At 41.2% G+C, this 22,940-nt stretch overlaps 1 protein-coding gene across 4 annotated transcripts in view; it reads right to left on the bottom strand.

The window, feature by feature from the left end:
- Window positions 1-22,940, bottom strand: part of BICD1 (BICD cargo adaptor 1) — a 189,149-nt gene that overhangs the window by 146,677 nt on the left and 19,532 nt on the right. The gene's annotated exons all lie outside the window — the stretch shown is intronic.

Genomic DNA, 22,940 nt, shown 5'->3' with positions numbered 1-22,940 from the left:
AGCTTTGGCTCTGAGAGCCCTGCACCATTCTCAGACGCAAAGATAAAAAACATTTTGGAAACTAAGAGCAGGAAACTGAGAACCTATTTCTCCCTTGCTGGCCTTCTGTCTGCATTTTATTCAGAGGGGATCATTGCTAGTTTAGTCTGCATCTACATGGTCCTTTTAACTACGTTTTCCATGTTTCTTTGCCAATGCTGGGGAGTGAGAACTCACTGTCCTCTGACCATGCGACGTATTTGGATTCAGCTGGCTTTCTAGTTGGGTGATATCTACAAGATGCAGAATTACCTGAACCTCATACGCTGGGACGGAGAATACAGAAGACAGCTGAACTGACATCATCTCCACAGGTTACCTAGGTTCACTTGATAAAACAACCCTGTTAGAGGCAGGCATCATGTTTCCTGCAGCTGGAAGACTACAATGTAGATACATAGTTCTTCTGGCTCGGGACCATGGAAAGATTCATTGCCACCATGTTTGTTCCCCTGAGCAATATTCACTGACTTAGATTTGAACAAGATTCTCATTCCTTAATACCAAGCTCCTTTTTTTTTTTTTTCCCCCCTCCTCCTCTGCCTTTCCTGCACCAAGACATGGGACTTTAGTGACAGTGTTTTACCCGGATGAGTATACTCATGGAAGATTTCTCACTGTTTCAGCAAAGCTGGAAAGCACAAACATGAAAGAGGTTAAATACCCCTACTTCTGCCTGGCAACCGATACTTTTAAATCCCTAATAGCTTACAGTGAATCTTTCACCAAAATTATAGTGGCAGTCCATCACTGTGAACAACATAAAGCCACCCTAAAAACATACAGCAGCATATCATCCACAAGCAATTCGGAATAGCAATGTACAGAAAAAAACCAGGCTGCTACAAGAAAAGCCACAGCCCCTCCACTAGCATCAGCACTTCAGGGAATAAGCATGGGAGCTGCACTTCACCACCACTGCGCTGCTTTCTCTGCGACTCCTGCACTGCAATGGTGCTGTCATTAAGGAAGGATTTCAGCTCTATATATGCAATTTTGGGGTGCAGGAAGAAGCCCATATAGAAGGACTAGAAAGTTAATGTAAAGAAGCTTTGAAAACAGTTCTTACTGACATCAAACAACTAAATTATTCATATTACTGAGTGCAGAAAAAAGGTGCTGACACAGGTAATTGCTTGGATGAGAAGCTCTCCAGTCTCTGCTAGCTACACCAAACTTCTACTTTTAGAAATATGCAAGAGGTCTTACTCTTCAACAGATGTTACATGAAGTGATTACTTTAAGTCTAAATTGCTTCAAATTTTTAATTCCTCCAAGTCTCTTGTCTGCCTATCTGATTAAAACAGCAATTTGCCAGTTATTAGAGAGTTCTTTACTCCATCTCTGATATTCAATAACAACCCTCCAGGTATCAGCAAATATAAGCATACTGAAGGAGAAGTTTCCTTATTGAGTTATCCCAGGCCTCTGATCCAATAAGCCATTTATCACTGCCGTACGGACAGTCACAAATACATTTAACATAATGTGTTAAACACAAAGGCTATAAAAGGATTGAACCACATTTTCCAAAGGGCTTCTACTCAATCTGCCAAAACACGAGAGCACGGTCTGCACCTGTGAAACAGCCATACTACAGTTGCACCTATGCTTTTCCACACACAAAGAAGTTGCAGGCACAGTACCAGACACACTTTTTTTTTTTTAATTAAATGGATCAAAGTGTCTTGGTAAGGTGCTTCCAATGTTGACCCAAACCCACTCTTTCTGAAGTCCATTTTTTTGCAGATTACCGTGTTACATCCTGGAAAACCTAGGAATGGTCTTATGAAATTGAAACATTGCCAATAAGTTACATTTATTTGTGCCAGAGATGTAAGTCACTGGAATCTAAAGATCTCTCTTCTTGTCATCTCTACAAAAAACAGAAGAGGGACTACAGCTTGTTCTCTGCCCATGATTTATCACATACTTGTAAGGAAGAATGTTTTCTGCTGGCTCCTAAAATTTCATTTTAAAAAGGTCTGTACTCAGACCAGTCCTGGGGTTCCCCACTTAACTACACATTTAAGCATTATGTAGATTATCCGCTTCATTGATGGAGACCATAAGTGTAACAGAAGTCAAAATAAGCTCTACTGAAAACTTCCTAGGTGTATTGCATTCATTTCATAAGAAAATCGTGACTTTTTTTAAAGAATATGTAAATTTATTGAAGTTATGTGTGTGTTCAGGTAACATTGTCAACAAATTCAATGCCACATGAAGGCACTCTGCAATACAGAGTATAGCACAGCTCCTTGTTTTGTCAGGCCAATAAGAACTATTACCAGATGCTACAGATATCTCTCTTGTTTGCAGGCACCACATCCCCCAGTACTCCTACTGCAGCATGACTGGATGCCAAGAGTTGATACTTAAATTTCACAAGAGAACTGTTCTCAGTCAATAGCTTGCTTGAAGTTAATGCTTTGGTTTCAGACTTGAGTAAAGGTTTGGGTCTTGGAAACCTTGTTTGCTTTTCACCACTTTTTCATTTGCTCCAATAAGAGTGATCACATTTCCTTCCTAGCCTCACTTATTATAGCCTTATTAATGTTACTGTAACTGTGATGGCTTTATTTGAAACCCTACTGAATGTTATAAGCTCTTTTCTGCAGCTTCCCAATCTAATAGTACTGCTGTGGTTAGGATATAGAGAACGCATACCTAGCTAATTCCAGAAGCATAAGCATTACTTTCTGTGGGACTTTTTTTTTAAGACTGCTTATGAATTTTAGTCTCATAGTAGCAATTTCCTTGCAACACTTCCTGAAAATTAAAAGAATTTTGTAGAGCTTCATCCAGCTTATTACAATTTTTGAATAACTGAATGCATGCACAAATGGACCACATCACCTGCTGCTGCAAATTAACACATGTCCACCAAACAAGCATTTGTGTTTACCACACGTAGTTGCATTGAACTAAAATCATCAGAACTTTCATCATTGACACAGAATTACCTGATACTAGCCTAATTCAAAAAATGTCTGTAAGACAGAGAAGATGAAGTAGACAAAATTTTGCAATAGGAGGGTTTGTTTGGCTTATAACACAAAAGGTAGCTCATTTGGAACAGTCAATGCATAACTAAAAGTATATTAGGTGTACCAAGTTACAATGTAAAGCTTTATTTATTGTTTTCAAATATTCAGTGCCCTTAGAATGCCCTAAAGATCATTCTGCAATAATCCAAACATGCACAGCTTGGATGCATTAGTCACACTAGTGTACTTCAGATGTAACATATAATTAGATTCTTCCCTCTTAGTTCCCTATAACATTTTGTCTTTTACTTTAAAATACCAGTGTATATCAAACCTTAAAATCCAAATACTCCCAAATGTTGCAGATATTCAGATTTAGACAGCAAACTAAATCCCAATGTGCCAATCCCTAAAGCTTCTGCCTCTTTTTTTGACGGACAGTTATGACATGTTTCAGTTCAGCAAAGCAATCTCTTACTCGAGAAGAGCCAAGTGCAGATCATACAGAACAGCCTATCCAAAAAATGTTTGAACAGTTTATTTTATAGCCCTAACAACAACAACAGAAATAAATCACTTAGTTGCAAAGGCATATCATATGAAAAAATAATGGAAGGAGGAGACATAAATGCTAGTTTTTAAAAGGCTCAGTGTCTCAGGGCATTTGGAAGGGGGAAGCAGGGAGGAAAGCTCAGGAAGTTTTCTTAATTGCTGTTGGCTGGACCGCCACAACAAAAAAGCTCTCACTATGTGCTAGATGCTATTTACAAAAACAAAACTACAGTGTCCTGTGTTTTATTATAAGTTATCACAAGATAGATATAGGCAGACAAGAAGAATAAAGCAACAACAAAATTATACTTCATCCAAGAAGCATCATCAAGACAGATTTTTAAGTCTTCATATTTAGACTAAAGATGTTGTTTTCTTACCACTTATGCCCATAATTCTCCTTACTGCATATATCAGCACCTGATTTCAAACACACTGATCTCTTCAAAGCAACCATGGAAGCACCTAAGAGCAAACTGCTGTCTTGCAGGACCTGATGTTTAGCTATGGATAGAACAAAATCGGAGTGGAAATCTTGGAAATACTTTGAAGCAGCAATTCAGGGAGATTGCCGAGAACTGTTTCCAAAAGGCAAAGGTTTCAGTGACAGCTAGCATTCTGAAAGATGTGTTTTCTAAAATTAATTCCCTGACTGAGCTATATCATCCCTTCTCTCTGTCCTTTCAATCAGGTTTGCGGGCTAAGAGCACAAAGGCACTAAAGCAGTAAGCAATCAAAGCCCCCCTCTACAGCTAGCAAGCATTACAAGAGAGCTTTGGAGGCTTCAAAACTGCTGAGTTTGGCTGGAGGGTGGCTCAGCAGTGGCTGCAGAGCCTATTTCAGCACCTCAGAGCTATTGCTAAGGAGCAGACTGAACTGAAGAGGGCTGTAGGAGCAGCTGAGCAACTCAAACCACACTTCAGCATATCAGCCAGCACTCCAGCACCTCCTCCCCAGCGCCAGGCTCATCTCATGCACTGCGCACACAAAGAAACCCCAGTTCAGGATGAGATCATGCAACAGAAATATCTGGAAGTTTCCACACAATTCAGGATCCCTGCTGTCTGCAGGGTTTTGAGGGTTGGTGTTTTCTCTAACCATTCTCTTCATTTGCAGGTGTTTGCTATTATCAGTTGGCAGAGGGTTCACACTCACAGCCCTAGTACAGGACTTGGAGGCAGAGGACCAAGCACTTAAAGGCCTTGCATAGTCTTTTGCACCAGAGCTAGCAATTCTGGTAAACAAGTCTGAGAAGATTCAAAATTACACTAGTAGATGGGACTGGGCTCAAATTTTCAGCTCAGCCTTCAGATATTAAGATTTGGTTTTCTTTTGCAAAATTCGTTATCAAAGTTCCCATAGCAACCAGGTGTTACTTCCAGACAACTTTGATTCTCACCGCCAGATCAGGCTGGGAGATACGCATGTAATAACTGTGGGCACAAATAATTTATCTTGCCTCAAGATCAGATATGCAATAAAACACATTAGAGGGTGACTAGAATTCAAAATATCTAGTATGAGGGGCTTTTGTAGAGAATATAAATTAGCAATGATGATGAGCCATTGATATCTCCCATTAATTTCCGCTATTGTTTAAAAGTCCCCTAAAATACCACACAGTAAAGAATCTCTTATTACAAGGGATGGTCTTGGAAAATTATCCAGCACTGTGGAACAGCCAAAGCTACTGAACAGAAAGCAACAGAAAATCCCAACTAATTCAGATGCTTCCTCTCTACCCTCCCTTTCCCGTTCAATCCCCCCAAACCCACCGATCTCCAGAAATACTATTTCAAATCAGTTCAGGGTGCTCACAGACACATGAGGAGACAAAGAATCAGTCCAATAAAGACTTTGCATATTTGCCTCTTGGGCTCTGTCATTTGGTAATGAGCAGCACTCAGTCTGCAAGCACCCACCCTGCACAAATACATCTTTACAGTCTTTTTTGCCAAGACAAAAGCTGGAAAGCAAGAACACCTCTGTATTTTCAGGTGAATTTCTTGCCAAACATTAGCACAGAGGCCCAGGGTATGAAGCAACACGCAGCCTTTGCTCACAGCCACCCTCCTCTGGCTCACGAGGCCTCTGTCCTGGCCATCATCTCTCCTCCTGGGACCTGGCAGTCGGCCGATCCAGAAAGCGACTCCGTCCTGCCTTCCTCCTGCCTCCCCAAAGACAGACAGGTTTATCACAACTGCAGCGACTGCTTCGATGCATACTGGGATTTTACTGTCATCCTTTGTGACGAAACATTCAACAGTTTAACCATTTCTGGCCAGAGTTTTAAAGTGCTGACAGGTCAAACAGGGGCTGACTGTTAAATAACTGAGCCCTTAAGATATGTACAAGTACCCACTCTGTTGCTGCAAACAAGTATTTGGGCAACTGGTTTCTTGACTGTATTTTCATGGCTTAGGCTTAAGAAGCAGAGCAGTATTTTGTCACTAAAACCAGGGTAAAGACTAAATTTAAAAATAGTAAAAAGTAAAAACACACACACATTACTTTAGACTGTAAATACTATCCATAATTTTAAACAAACAGATTATTTTCCCACCTGGAGATCATGAATCACATCCTCATATCCACTATATAAGAACTATTTTGAAGTTCCATAGCATTTTTTATTCCTGCTCATGTGGATAAAAACATTTGAAATGCCTGTACTTTAAGAAATATGCACCAAAACCTCACTTGTTATTTCCCAAAGTAACAGGGATGAAGTAAAGATTTACATAAGAAGTTGTTATGAGCTTCAGAAGTCCTCTGGCTCCTCACTGGATCTGCCTCATTGGTATTCTAGAAATGCTGCTTTGTCTGAAGACGGAAATACAACACTTCAAGATAACAGCAGATAATAATATTGACATTTTAGTGCAGTAAACAAATTTCAGCTGGACAATGTGGTTTGCATACATTAATCATCCTCCTTTAAACAGTTCACTCACCAGATTGTTTCTAAATAGCTTAAATAACTGGATACATGAATACTTTTTGTTAACGCTAGAAACAAGGAGGTTAACATTGAATTCTCCTCCTTTCCATAAAGCCAGCCTGTAAAAGAAATGGGAGGCACACGCTTCATGGAACAAGCTGTTGCTATGAAACAGGAGCTGCCTTATTTCTGCATGTAATCCTGTGACCACTCTCCAGTGACATAACAGGATGACAGTAACTGCGCTATCCCACACTGAAGACTTGGATCTGGTTTGCACTGTTACAGAGCTGGCCCTTTGTCTGGCAGAAATAAGCAAAACCTTGCTGAAGATGTGGGAAGTCAGGAGTCACCGCTCAGGGCTCCAGCAACAGCAGGAAGCCACCACCACTTTGGTTAATGCTTAAGTGATTGCTGAGGGTAGGGCTCCTCTCCAGAAACGTCCAAGCAAGAGAGCTAGAGGTGGCTGGAATCAAACAGGAACCATTTTCAGGAAATCAGCTGTTCAAATGATGAGCAAAGAGATCCAGGCAGGGCTACATAATGATCCAGGAAATACAGAAATAGAAAACCTACAGACAGGGTAGGCTGCCATGATTGCTTTACCTTCCTCCATTTCTGTAGCCCCATGCAGATACACAAAACCACTATCTCAGGCATCAGCACAATCATCTGCAGCTTCATTACAAGAGCTGTAAGCAGATTTGTTCCCATCTCTCATGAATTCAGGCTCCCCTTCTGATTTATCCCTCCAGTATCATTTGCACAGCCACAGCTAGAAACGGGTACACTTCCACAGAGGAGATGGAGCAAGCGTGCAGTTCACCCAAGCAGGCAGGGTTCCTCCTGCTGAAGTGGGAGCGAGCAACAGTCTGAGGGAGCAAATGGAAAAGTGAAGAGGAGTCTGCAGCTGTGCCCCTCTGACCCATCTCTTTACCACTACCAGCATTGCTTGGCTGTTCAGCAAGCTGTGTCTTAACCCAGCTCAGAGAGAAATACCTTCCCGAGAAGCATCTATGAAAACAGATCTTTGTGCAGACCCTCCCTGAAAGCACAGCCATGCAAACAGTTGAGCTGACCTGCTGGTGGAAGCACCAACCTTTTAGAGGAGCATGGGGGAAGTGGACCCCTGAACCAAGAGGTTTCACCAGAAGAAGAGCAACACAGAACCTCAGTCTGGCAAATATCACAGCATACCCAAGTGTGGATTTGGGGCAAGCACCATTAGGTCTGCGCCACCACTTCCAGGGAGAGGAACAACCTCCTCCCCAATGCACAAGCATAACCAGAGCTATTAGGGTCTCCACAGGCAAACACAAAGCTGGGCAGAATCAGAGTTTACCCAGCTCCTATGCTAGAAGCACAGCAAACCATTCATCTGAAAGGGAGATCAAATCCCTCTGCCCTCAGTCAGGACCAGGACCACTGAGGGTGTCATGTTCCACCCCTCAGGAGAGGGATTTCTGCAGGCAGAGCAATTAGCACCTCACCAGTTAATTAAAACTGCACAGCCTGATCAAAGAGAAATTGTCCTGATCTCCTTAGCTGGAAAAATAAAGCATCCACACTTGCAAAGGTGCTCAGTGTAAAATAAACTACAAGAAGAGATGGGCTTTAACTGGTAGGGGTTATAGTTCCATCCCTTCCATATCCTGGTGGAAGGAGATGCTATATTTCAAAGAACAGCTGTTACAGATTCTGGCTTTTTCACAACAAATCTGAAGCACTCAGACTCCCACTACATCCAATTAAGACAGTGCCTGACTGGAGATGTACACATTACAAGCTATTTCCTCTGCACAGATGCATGAGGACTCCCAGCATAGGAATGACACAATATCACCAAAAAAAGAAAATTAACATCTTCATGATCTGCCCTGATTAAGGGAAAAACCATAAACTAGTTAAAGCATTCATCATTCAGTTCTATTATCTTCCACTTGACTTGATTCACACCACCATTCAAAACGAAGTCACAGCCCAGCCTCACGGAGCAGTCTTTTCCAATACTGAAAAAGACTCCCACCTAAATGATGACGACAACAACAGCACACAGTCCTTGTGGGTTAAAAAGGTTGGTTTTGACCGAAGCCTGAAGAAGGTCTGCAGCTATGTACAAACCTGCTAATACAGATCCTACCACCATCATGCCTATGCTTGAGCCCTTTTGCAATTCATCATTGCACAGTAGGAAAGTCTCTATTTGCTCTGCAATCTCTTTTTAATAATTTATAGTATGCACTTTTCCATGCAGTTGCTCTAATACTTTATTTCCATAGCTGTTTATATTCTGCCTCAAGTATATTCATCACCGATTTAAAAAAGCCAACCTCTAAGCAGATAAATAGTCCCAAAAGAACTTACCACAACAGCTTGCAGTTCTGCGTGGACATTTTGGCAATGCTACTGAACGCATTTTGTCACAGCGGGGTAGCAAGAATAAGCTCGTGATAGTTTTGCTTAGCAAGTAGTAGTAACATCAGCCATGATGATGAAAACCTGGCAAATAATCAAGCTCTGCACTTAGTATATTATTGGATCATTTAATAAGCAAAAATATGTTTCCATACAAGCAAAAAAATTAGACTTGCTTTATGAAGTAATAATAAAATATTTTTCATTGTCAACTGTCTATCCCTGACTTCAAACTGATAGACAGTAAACACAGAAAATCAATGACTGCGCATCATATGGAATAAATAAATATGCAAGAATCACTGGAAAGGAATTAATTACTGCTTGTAGAAGCAGTATGCTTTAGATATCCTTTGTCTTGAGTTGCACTAACGATCTTAAATTCAGATGTAAAGATTCGGTCAATCACTCTTCCCAAATCATAAACAATCTATTATGATCCTGGCTGCAGGACTGACTTTTTCGAGGTAATAACTAAAATATTAATGACATTAGTTACATGAACTTTGTCTGCAGGTGTAACTCCAGATGCCTACTTCCCTTTTGGTCTTGGTCAGCCAAACATCTCAGCACAGCCTGGGCTGGTTAATTCGCGCTCCTCAAGCCATGCTGCGCCCTGGCTGCTCTACCTTCTAATTGTTATTGGGAACAGGACCTTAAAGAGAAGACACATTAAAGCCAACTTTTTTGGCTTCTTAACCCTCTGTTCAAGTCAGACCTTAACACAACTTAGTGCAGCCTAAGAGTAGTAACCCAGAGAGATGGCCATCAGAGCAAGGTAGAGGGGATGGACTGGTAGCCATGATCCTACCCACCGAGCCTCCAGCCTGTTCAGACCACAAGTTCTCTGACAGTTTTTGTTGTCTTGAGTAGGGAGCTTAAGCTGCACCAGAGAGAAGGCTACCAATACCGCTGAAAATAAGAATGTGCCTATACAGGTAACATTTCCAAGAAGGAAATACATGGGACACACAATTGATATGACACTTTACAGGAGCATCACAGGGATCATATGAGAGATGAGTGTCACTGTAGGCAAGCCAAGCCAAATTAAGAAGGGGCACTGCACCTTGCTCAGCTGGGTCTTTCAGTAGCAGTTATAGCATTCAGCAGCATTATGTCTTTAAGGTACCAATCTGTGATTTGCTCCTGGTCATGGGAGAAACAGTTTGTGCCCAAGAGAAGAAAACCTTTACAAAAAGCTCATAAAAGCTCCTTCCACCTCAGCATCTCTGAGCATGTCTTTGAGTTCATTTTTTTTTCTGTGTAGCCTTTGTTCCCCACTCTCTGTTGGTCTTCTGGACCATGGAAACTGGATGTCCTAAGTTTACTCAGCTATTGAGAATAGTTGTTTTGTGTTTGTGTTTTGGGTTGTTTTTTTCTGTTTTGTTTAAAAAAACACCACAGTTGTTCTGCAGGAGTCTGGAATAACATGCATCTTACCTGCGTAGTCAATCACTTCGTGAGAAAGGTGAAACACAGTGAGCATTTATGCAGATCAGATCCAGATTGCTACACTTACACTTAGTGATTTTTATGAAACATTTTTACAATAAAAAAAACCTCCATATTCAACAAAATTGAATTATTAGCAACAAAAGTATCAGTTCAGTAAGAAGGGAATTCCAAACAGAAACATTGAAACTGCAGGAAAGAAAATAATCATACTGCCCAGTGTTGTCAGTCTAATATACTGTGCAGTACTGTTAATCATGGAAATAACCATATTACTTTAAAAGCACTACAGAAAACTTCTTGTTAGTATTGGGGAACTATAACACCTCCCAAAATCAAAACTGAATCAGAATATTCTGAAGAGACAACACGAAAACCACTTTTGCTGCAGCTGAACTAAACTGGAAAAGGAAATGTGCTACTTCCACTCAAGATAATCTCAATTTACAAAATTAATGCATCTCTCCTTTGTTGCAACAAGAGTTACACACATATCAATGTATCTCCTGTTTGTGTTGCCAACAAAACCCTTTGAAGCTTTGTTATACAAACTGCTTCACAAAAATGCACACACAGGAAAAGAACATTTTTCCATTCAACATCAAAATCTAAAAAAAGCCATAGAATCATTAAGGCTGAAAAAGACCCTTAAGATCATAGAGTCCAACTGTTAACCTAGCGCTGCCAAGTCCACCACTAAACCATGTCCTCAAGCACCACGTCTACCCGTCTTTTAAATACCTCCAGGGATGGGGACTCAACCACTTCCCTGGGCAGCCTGTGCCAGTGCCTGACTACCCTTTCGGTGAAGAAGCTTTTCCTAATATCCAACCTAAACTTCCCCTGGCACAACTTGAGGCCATTTCCTCTTGTCCTATTGCTTGTTACTTGGCAGAAGAGATCGACCCCCACCTCGCTACAACCTCCTTTCAGGCAGCTGTAGAGAGCAAGAAGGTCTCCCCTCAGCCTCCTCTTCTCCAGGCTAAACAACCCCAGCTCCCTCAGCCGCTCCTCAGAAGACTTGTGCTCTGCACCCTTCACCAGCTTCGTTGCCCTTCTTTGGACACGCTCCAGCACCTCGATGTCCTTCTTGTAGTGAGGGGCCCAAAACTGAAGACGGTATTCAAGGTGCGGTCTCACCAGCACCAAGTACAGGGGCACTATCACCTCCCTGGTCCTGCTGGCCACACTATTCCTGATACAAGCCAGGATGCCACTGGCCCTCTTGGCCACCTGAGCACACTGCTGGCTCATGTTCAGGCGGCTGTCAACCAACACCCCCAGGTCCTTTTCCACCAGCCAGCTCTCCAGCCACTCCTCCCCAAGCCTGTAGCATTGCATGGGGTTGTTGTGACCCAAGTGCAGGACCCGGCACTGAGCCTTGTTGAATCTCATGCAGCTGGCCCCAGCCCAACGATCCAGCCTGTCCAGGTCCCTCTGCAGGGCCTCCCTACCCTCCAGCAGATCGACACTTCCACCCAACTTGGTGTCATCTGCAAACTTACTGAGGGTGCACTCAATCCCCTCATCCAGATCATCAATGAAGATATTGAACAGGACCGGCCCCAGCACTGAGCCCTGGGGAACACCACTTGTGACCGGCCGCCAACTGGATTTGACTCCATTCACCACCACTCTCTGGGCTCGGCCCTCCAGCCAGGTTTTAACCCAGCGCAGAGTGCACCTATCCAAGCCGTGAGCAGCCAGCTTCTCCAGGAGAATGCTGTGGGAGACAGTGTCAAAGGCCTTACTAAAGTCCAAGTAGACAACAGCCACAGCCTTCCCCTCATCCACTAAGCGGGTCACCTTGTCATAGAAGGCGACCAGGTTAGTGAAGCAGGACCTCCCTTTCATAAACCCACACTGGCTGTATATATTTATTATGGCTATTATATTTAATATAATTAAATACCTGTAGTGGTCATCTGTAAAAGATATTTTGAAAATGGTGAAGACACACGGAATTACTAGTGCAAAAAGGTGTACCCTGGGTCACCTACCCTTAACCTCCAGGACTTCAGTAAGGGACTGAAATGCAGAGAAAGAACAGCACTTAGATTTCTAACTGATCAACAGCTCATGACACCAGAAACTAATTAGTATCCAATTAAACTGTTTACATCCTTTCTGAAGCAAAACAACTGCAACATTTTATCTTGTTTTAGTAGAAATAACCATCAACAGGCTATAAGAGGCACTGTAGTTAACATTGCATGTATAATTTAGTGACAGATTTGAATACCAGATTAAAAAAAAAAAAACAAAACAAACAAAAAACCAAACAAGCCACACACCACCACCACACAAATACCCACAAGGCATGGTATTTATGCGATTTAAACTGCTATGGTCTAATTGCAAAGCTCATTAGCTACAGAGGTCAAAACATACTAGGGTTTCCATGCTGTATATTAACAAATTAGGCAGTTATCTTTTTAGACTCCCAGGCTACATTGCACCCACATATAAATCCAGTGGGTAACATCTGCAATGAGTTTGAGTCAAAAAAATAAAACATCAAAAAAGTTGATACTGGAATTTAATATGCTTTTCTAACAGCAGGGCTAGGCACTCCAAAGCCTAGTCAGATGTGTTCAATAAAGGCAGGTTGAGCTTCAGGAAGAACGATTGCATGTCTTACCATTCACTGAGGGGTGCACAGTGGTGGCGATATCCAGACACACCAACAGCACTTGCCTTTAGGGGATTATAGATCCCACTGGATTGGTAGGGCACCACAGATCATTACATTTAGCAAATTCCCTTGCAATTTAAAGATTCAATGTGGCAACACTTAGCCAGCTGCCAGCCGGACTCCTACCCTGAGCTATCCCAGTATATAACTACAGTATTCAAAGTGATAAATTAACAATCATAGGTTCATAAGCTATACAGACTTATTTCTGCTTCGACCCTGTTCTGCAACTCGGGCAGGGAAGCAATTGCTCCCATGCAAACAGTTACTTAGAAAAGATCTTCCCAAAGGACTCTTAGCACTTTCCAATTAATTGTTCCATCCCAAGCCCCTCACAATCAAATTCCCCTTGAGCCAAACAGTGGACCTCAGCTGCACTATTATTTCTTTCCTCCTGTGCAGGCTCTTGACAGAAAGTGCGATAGAGCTGTTATACCTTCAGTATATCCAAATAGGAAGTCCCTGAAGCCTGAGCAAGTTTGTTGTCCACTTTCCTAAGTACACTTGTGCCTTGGCTAGTGATGGCCACAAGCCTTTTACCCTACAACGGCTGTCTTCTAAACTTACGGAGGATGTTCCCCATCTTTCTTACTCCTGCATCAGATCGCGCAGCACTTCTTATTTTAAAAAGTTTTCTCTTCTTCTCTCTATATATATCAAAGTAGATACCACAAATCCACCACATCCTTCTCCATACAAACTTTCTTCAAATAGGAAAGACACTTTGATGAAGTTCCTGTGATAACAAGAAACCACTTCTTCCTGATGACTTGTAAGGAAACGCGATTCTTCTAGAGCCCTCTGTTCAACTTCTTGGGAAGAAATGGTATGACTAGAACTAAATGATGGTAGTGAGGGGTAAGTAGTAGCGTTTTAACTAAAATATCTGTTTGAATAAATGAGAAAGCTTTTTCAACAAAATCCCAAACCTAACATCTGTGTGCTTGTCTGTACAAATATATTTATTCCATTATAAAGTCAAATGCATATTTGAATGTTTTTCCAAATAAAAAGCATTTTTATCTTTTAAATGAGATTTTTCTCAGCTTGCAGTTTCTCTGATATTGCAAAAAGTATTTCAACAAAATTTAAATGTTTTCATACAAGAAACCCCGTGTCCAGTTACATCAACAGTTTTCACCATCAGATCATACCCTAAAGAGCTGTAAGATTTCAGGGACAAAAGTCCTCTCCTGGTTCTGTGCCTGCACAATGTTTAGATCAGTGGGGTCCTACTCTATTGCCAAGACTCACATGGGCCATAGTAACACAGATAACAGACAGCAATGGTAACATATACCTTCCCAAGAAGAAAACAGTAGGTGTGAAATAAGGAGATGTGCTAACCTACGGTGGAGGTGGGTGACCTCCCACTCACACGACCTATGACGCCATTAGAGTCACTACACAGGAACAGTGAAACAGCCCCGACACGGTGCTGACATCCCGCTCGGACACCTCAGGCAAAGTGCAGAACAGCAGCGACATCTCCTTCAGGAGGTGACAATCCAAGATTAGAGCAGTAACATGTTCAGCCTCAGAAAGGTGGCATGATTGGCCATACTGAGCTCACAAGCACTTAGCTAGTCCACTGGACTGAGTAGCTATACCACCCTCTCCACAGTGCTCTGTTAAACATGTTTAGCGTGAGGAAGCAAGTGCTGATCACATCACTCAGCAGCCAATGTGTACCACTCAAATGGCATTACGCTGCTGGAAGCCAGCGCAACGTTGGACCACTATCAGCTGGCAAGAGGAGCTTCAGGAGCATCTGCTACCATGTGAGGTGCCACCACCCAGGCCATCATCTTCACTAACAGAAGGGTTTATTTCCACTACCTGTTAACTACCACATTTTTGGTTTCACCAAGTGATACCTAACAGTAGAAAAGACCCTGAGGTTTTACTCCAAGGCAGACTTGATAACGGTATAATGGCAGGTTATTACCTAGCAGTAACATTCACAAGTGCCCTCCACTCAGAATCTGGCAGCATCCTGCTGATCAGTTTAGTTACCCTAACTGTTCATTTTTATTTAAAGTACCCCAGGTTGGTCAGATTAAGGTCCTTAAGGAAGAACAAAGGCTGCACTGCACCTACCAAAGATACCAACAGCCAAAAGCTGAGGCTTTGGGCTGAAGAAGTTCAATGCAAATATAATGCAAGTCTTGCTCCTAGTCATTTCTTCTCAGAACAATAGAAAATGACTGTTTAAGAAATTGCACATTCAAATACACTAGCTTTCAACTTTGGCAGACTATTTGAAACAGATATGGTTCCAATTCAAAACTATTTTGCATCTTATGGTCACTGATGGACTTCTTTTGGGAACAAACTGGCTCATTAAAGAGTTATCAGGACAATTTGGAACCTTCACCCCATCTCCTCTCCTTCTCAGAAAACAATGATTCCCACCCAAGAAAAGAGGATAGCAGAGGGCCCACCCTGAAGTAGTTACCTGGTGAGGCCACTCACACAGCAGGTGGAGACCTTCATTCAGGCTAGCACTTCACAAAGTGCTTAAGTCCAGACCTTTCAGATCACCTGAGAGTGATGTAACCACTATGGTATTAGCTCCTTTGACACCTTTTTCTTTTTTAAACTAAATTGCTCAAAAAGCTCGGATTTGCCCTCATTTAAGCTACAATATTCACAAAGTGGACTTCCTTTTTCCAAACAGCCCTAGTTAACTCCTGCTCAATGTTTTGGATTGACATCCAAATACATTACACAAATGCACCAATCCTTACGCACATACAAACACCACCACCCCTCAACCCACCCCCCCCTCGTAACACGGATTTGGTTAAGAAGTATCTGACATTAGTACCCCAAAAGCTGTTTCTCCCTTAGCTTAGTTAAGCAACTTAGAGTATGGTACTTGGATTGACACAATTGTGAAAACAAACATATTGCTGTTGTTGGGGTTTAAGGGTTTTTTTGGGGTTTTTTTGTTTGTTTTGTTTTGGTTTTTTTTGTTTGGTGTTTTCTTTTTTTTTTTTTAAATTCACTGGGTACCTTCATAGAAAACTCTGCAACCTTGAAATTCTCTACAGCATACACCATTTTTGCAAAATTCTGAAAAAAAAAAAAATCATTATCTGCAGCTATGCAATAAGGAAGAATGAAGATATGAACCAGTACTTTTCATGCTGCTGTTTGAAAGGTTTTACTACCAGACTCATCCCATTATATCTCAAAGATATGAAGCAGTTAATTTTTTCCTAATTCGTTCTTTTGAAGAGCAATTGAAAAGTCCTAGAAATTGGCTGTCAAAAGCTTTATATTTCCTTAATTTTACAGTATTATCCAGATAAAATTGCATAACTGCAGAAAGATAATATGATATACAAGAGATAAAACACAGGGTCAAATATGCTTTTTCATTAAACTTCTGCCACCATTTTCTATTGAAGACTAGAGACTGCAGAGACTGTTTCTAATTAACATAGTCCAGGTCTGGTGCTATTCAGTATTTTTATGAATAATATTGGCAGCTACAAAAGCTCTGAAGAGAAATGAGACATAGTAGAGGATGAGCGATTCAATGCAAATCTCAGTATGATTCTATGTCAGAAATGAGCAAACGCAATCCTCAGATGTATAGAGAGGAATTAGGAAGCAAGAATACAATTTTTCTCCCCAAATAAGGTATTAGCTACACAGATGCAGGATTAACTGAGAGTTCCAATAACTCGTTTCTGTTAAAGGACACAAAATTTAGAGATGATGCTGAGAATTACAATACTGTCTCAAGGTAATATGAAAACTCAGCATTGAGGGTAAGGAGCTCACTCTGTTTAGCAGATGAAAGGCGATAGCTGGGTGACTTGACTATGACATCTGAAAAAAAAAAAAAAATCACCTCAGGCAGAAATTGCAATGTCCTTGGGGCTTTTTTTTCAAGCAGAGAAAAGCATAAAAAGGAACTTCTAGCTGGAATTTAAAACCAAACACATTGAAATCTGATATTAGGTACAGATTTTTTTAATCAGAGGGAGTTAACTACTAAAATTAATTGCCAAGGAAATGGTAGAGTCTGCCTTTTAATGTCTTAACATCCAGACTGGATGCCTTTTCAGAAGATGCCCACAAGACCAATGCAAACTATAGGGTTCAGCACAGAGCCAATGGGAGAGTTACATTCCAGCTCTTACTCCTGAGGTCAGACTGTGCAAGCCATTAGCACTTTTTTTACCCTTAAACTCCATGAATTTGTTCATCCAGCCAAGAGCAAATCTGAATGGTGTAGCTGTAAGCACTTTGGATGGGATTTATGTTTCCCAACATCAAGTCATCTAAAAGTTTGTTGCCTACCCTAAACAAGTCACTAGCTCCTCACAGTGGAGGCACTTCCAGAAGTAACCTGTTACAGTCTGACTGCCTGTCTGTCCATCCCTCTCCCTCCATTAGGTAAAAAGGGAGCCTCAAAGGCTACGCACTTAGCACTTGGGTGGCAGAAGGTCAGCTAAATGAATCCAAGCTTTCCTGACAGTATATAACACTATTAAAGACAAAAGCACAAATTGGTTGCTCAGATGCGGGGAATAAAATTTCAGCCTGGCTTAAGTCAAGGGGAGCTTGGCCATTGACTTCAGTCACTCTAGGACTTTTGTCCCTATTATGAATTACTCGTATGGCAGTTGCATCTACTAGTCTTTTAGTCAATGCCTGGGATCCAACAGGCTGCTGGGAGCAGGGCAGACAGACCCCTGCTCCAGGGGGTTCAGAGTTTAAAGCAAAAACTAGCAGAGAGATACGTGGGGGCATTGGGGAGCAAAGGGAAACGGCCAGACAGTATTTGTCAGAACTGACTGCTGATGTGTTAGACACAGTGTTCAAACAGCACCAGCATTACTCCAAAGAAACACTCTATGAAAAGAGCCAAAGGGAAGATGATGAGATTCCTCATAGAGGTGTACAGAATGTCTCTCCCAAATGTGCATGGTAAATTCATCTTACAAGGCATGACCTGTTAAAGCAAAAGTAATATTTCACCATCATGCAATTTGAATTTCTTTTTCAATGACAAATTTAAATATTTAACATGTGTAGCAGAGCACAGTTGAACTGAAGTGCTTTCTTACTAAGAAAATTCACATCAGTAACCTATAGTAACATCACAAGGTGACAGCTCATTTTCTGATGGGCTATCACTGCAGCACAGATTTCCAGCTTAACTGCTAGATAAGACTTTTTTTTTTAGCTACCCACCCCCCTCAAAAAAAACCACCCAGCCAAAAAGAGAAGCCACGTGGTTTCCCCCCCTTGCTGTTTCTTGCCTTGAAGAACTCATTTCTATAACAACTCATGAAGCTAAATGCAAAATTTTAAATATGCATTTACATATGTAAAAATAGCTAGTGAATAAATGTTTTCTCTTCTAAAATAATCCCATAAAATTATTTGCTGCTAGAGTAGTCTCTAAATACAAGCCAAAGAAATATTTTGGAAAGTCTAGACAGCTGTGCATGATGCAGTTTTCCAGAAATTTACTCCAAACCCTTAAGAGAGAAAAGCCTATTAATTGGAAAAAAAAAAAGGACAGAGACACTAAAGAACAAGAAATAAAGATACTAAAGTGGCACAACAGGAAAAATGGACAGATAACACACATGCATCAGCAATTATCTGTGACTTAAAACTAAATAAGAAGCATGTCTTATGTGGTCATTAGAGATAATTTTAAAGGACAGAAACAGGGCATTACGAGTTTGGAAAAGGACATGGTAGATGTCTCTGGTCCAAGGAAGTTAAGTGAAACTCGGTCTAAAACCTGAAAATTATTCTTTTCTCTTAAGCCTAGTTCTGTTAACAGTCACAGCATGTCTGATTTTGAGGGTATGTTTCTGCACCCATGCAGGGAGGGCTCCTTTAATTCTAGCCCCTGAGCTTTGGGATAGAGATACAACTGAAGAAAAAAAAAAGGGGGGGGGGGGCACAAAAAACAAAGAAAAAGAAGGAAAAAAAACACAATCACGAAAAAAATAATAATCCACATTCTTTTTCTTTGAGTCCTTTCAAGCTACAAATGTATTTTGTATTTTCAAAGAATGACAAGTTGACATTGAGCAGGTGATCTCTCCTCTCACCTTTTGAGAGGCAGAGAAAAATTCAGACAATGCAGTAAACAATGTTAAAATACTAACAAGTCTGAGATTAGAAAAACTACCTTCTAACTGGTACTTAGCAAAACCTGCTATAATAGAAGTGAAAACAGGATGAATTCATATTTAATTCATACCTCCAGTATTAGTGGTCTTCATAGTGCCCATTGACACTTTAATCTAAACAATAATTTGGAAGAAGAATTGCATTTTAGGTTTCTATTAGCAGTTTAATACATGCCAGCAAGTAGTAAGGACAAGACTAAAGTTTCAAGCCTCACTATAGACTAGTCTAAAACACAGGTTTAATTAATGGAAAATGAGACAAAGCCATAACCTGGTAGTATCATTTCTATGAAGAATACCCTGTCTTATCAACAATTAATTTTTTTAATAAAGTAAGTGTTGATATGACTGCAGAAAACAGTTTTTTCAGCATATTTTCCATTTAATCAGAGCCACTAGTACAGAGATTTGCAGCTGGGCAAAAGCCCTAAACATTTGTAAGCATTCACCCCTGTTTTCTTTCACAGAAACCATCAAGAACCTAACAGCCTGTGCTGTCCTTAAGGCAAGCCTTACATATTTAACACATACAGGTAGGCAGAAACAAACATAATCATGCTACACATAATAGAAAAAGTTGAAGCCTAGAAACAAGACTACTTTGTGGCTGTAACAGCTTTTCATCCTGAAGTATCAGTTGAAATCTCTTTGAAGACCACCCATGATGAACTGAAAGCTGCATCCAGGTCCTCGTTCAGCCAAGGAGAGGTATGAAACCCTAAACATAAAACTCAACTTCCTTTGACCAACTCCTCCAGCACCCAACGGAATACAGAAGCCTCACCTATCAGATTAAGGCAGGAAAATACAGAAGGGAAAGTGAAAAGGAAACACTGATCCATCAAAATATTTAGTTTCATACATTCACTCTTGTGGAATGGGCTATGAATGTTGAAACTACTGCACTGTCTGACACAGAAATGTCACTAAATTAATCAGTTAACAAGCAGGGAAGTCAGTCTCTCTCTCAGCTCTAGCACACATCTGACACTTGGTTAGCCTGTGGGATCTTCACCAAAAGGGTAGTCAGGCACTGGCACAGGCTGCCCAGGGAAGTGGTTGAGTCTCCATCCCTGGAGGTATTTAAAAGATGAGTAGACATGGTGCTTGAGGACATGGTTTAGTGGTAGACTTGGCAGTGCTGGGTTAACAGCTGGACTCAATGATCTTCAGGGTCTTTTCCAACCTTAACAATTCTACAATCAACCAAGACCACAGCCAAAATAAAGGCACAGTTGTGTGCTGAATTACCAGATCTTCTTCTCTCCCACTACCGCCTCTCTTCCCCTCAGAAAAGAGGATAGAAGAAGCAACAGTTTAAGATTCTGGGCTTAGAATTTTATGGTAGAGCTACCAGTTTAAAAGGAAAAATAAGACTTTTCTAAATGTCACTTCCAGCTACTTGCCAATAGATATAAAAGTCACACTAAGTTCACCACTTCCACACACACCCTCAGAAAAGAGGATTCCAGAAGCTTAATTACCACCTCAGATACATTTCCACAGCTGAGCTACTAAAATTGTAGAACTGAAGAAAGAGCATTGTTTAAAACCCTATTTACCAAAACATGACTGAGAAGTTTCTGTCTTTCAGGACATATCAGCAGAAAGAGCACATTTTATACAACCAAGACACGTAGCAAAGAGAAGTGTTATTCATAGCTAGGCAGTTCCCGCAGCCCTGCATTTTTGACCACATGGGAAGCGATATAGAGCCAAATAAAAATTGCAAAATTTTCTCCCAAGATAAGCATGAGCCACAGCCCTGAAAAGACTGCCCAGGCTGCTCCACACACATCCCACCCACCCAGCCCCTACTGCTCAAGCACTTACCCAGCTGTGAACAAAATCCAGGCCCACCACTCTCCTTGGTGTACCCCCACTTCTCTTACAGGGAAATGGGTCTCTATAGCTCCAATACTAATAAAGCAGCAGAACCTTCTTAAAAGCCCTAGAAGCCCAACACTAAAAAGCAGGCAGCCCCCACAACCTTCCCTGCAAGGGACAGCAAAATTTACAACCTGCTGCATTAGTGTAAAACCATTTTCACCTGCTGTAGGAGCCAATGCTCCAGAGTGCAGCTCCCTGCCATTGCAGCAGCACTTCAACATGGGGAGGTTGAAGTCCAGCAGAGGAGCAGGCAGCTGGGAGTTAGTTTGCCTTATTTCGTTACTGCAAACATGGCAGAATTGTTTATTTATTTGTTTTAAAGTCCCTGGAGCATCAGAAACCTCCAGAATAAACATAACAGACCCTGAGTCAAGCACACCCTTAATCACAGCTCCTGTGCTGTCAGCTGGCCTATATTGAGCTGGCCCAGCCTTCGGGGACACACAGCTGAACCAGATAGACTGCCTAAAGCTTTCAAAAACAGCTGCCCTTTACTTTGCATAGGACTGGAAACATACAGATCAAAGCAGTAATTACCAACTCTGGCATGAAAACTAAGGCAGGGAAATAGCTCCTTGAATATTGCTTAGGATTGATCTATAGCTTTTAAATCAGGATTCACATGGCTTCCTGTTGTAACCACAGGACACCTCTACCTCTCAGAGACCTACCTCCTCTCCCTTCTCCTTTACAGCCTGTTCATTTCTCACCTGATCCTGTCGTTATGCCAAGCCCATAAAAAAGGAATCCCCTACATTTCTCTTTTCCATGCAATATTACTAAAACTCCATGACTGAGGACTATAGACTTTCCTTTTCACATGTTTTTCCCAGAACTGCATTAAGGAGCAATCAGGCAATCAGTAGCTGGCAGTGAGGAATGGGGAAGGGAAGATCAATAGGTAAAGGCAGTAATCCCTTATTCTGGTAAAACAACAGTAGGAATAATGTATGTGACTGCAGGCTTAATTATCCCTGCGCTCTCGTGGTGGGATTTCAGGGACAGTGAGAATACCTGGTCTCTTTGGACTGGCATAAATTCATTCCTGTAAACCCCAATTGTGCAGAGAAACTAGGTCAGCCTGGTTTTCTTCAAATGCATCAAACCAGCCTCTTATCCTGAGGTGCTCTCTCTAGAAAAAATGCCGTCAAAATTCAGATACCGCTTCATCCACAAGATGGGGGACCCAGCCTTAACAGCACGTGAATGACTTGACCTCCAGTAAGGCATCCAGCAATGCAGAGCAGCCACCACCGGATTTCATGTACACATATAGGCATACTCCCCAGACTGTCTCATTGTATGTTTGGCACTAAAACCTGTCATTTTATGCAATACTGAATCCATATGAATTAAAAATGAGCGTCTTCATGACTGTCTGTGTATACCTATAATAAAAGACTTTAACATTCAGAACTTGTGGGAATGTCTGCGTCATTCATAAATTATGAACAAGAATTCTTTAAGCCAGGGTAATTACTACAGGTATACAGCACTATGCAGAAATGTAATATTTACATAGAAATGCCTTACTAAAATGTCAATATTATAAAGCCTACAATAACTGATTAGATTATTTTGGACAAAAACTTTAGTAGATACGAAACAACACAGCTTTTTTTTGATGCTGACAAAGGCAATCCAGTTTACCAAGTATAAATTACAACTATTTTTCTGCTGCTTTCTAGTCCTCTGTTGCGTACATTACAGAGCACGATTATCTGCACATCTTATGAAGACTATCATAAAAAAGAAAATCTTGCAATGCAGTTCGCTGTCATTCACAAGCC

The sequence above is a fragment of the Platalea leucorodia genome (assembly GCF_965183815.1).
Source record: "Platalea leucorodia genome assembly, chromosome: 4".
Classification (NCBI taxonomy): domain Eukaryota; kingdom Metazoa; phylum Chordata; class Aves; order Pelecaniformes; family Threskiornithidae; genus Platalea; species Platalea leucorodia.
Note: the sequence above shows the minus strand (reverse complement) of the source record. Positions and strands in the feature narration are given on the sequence as shown.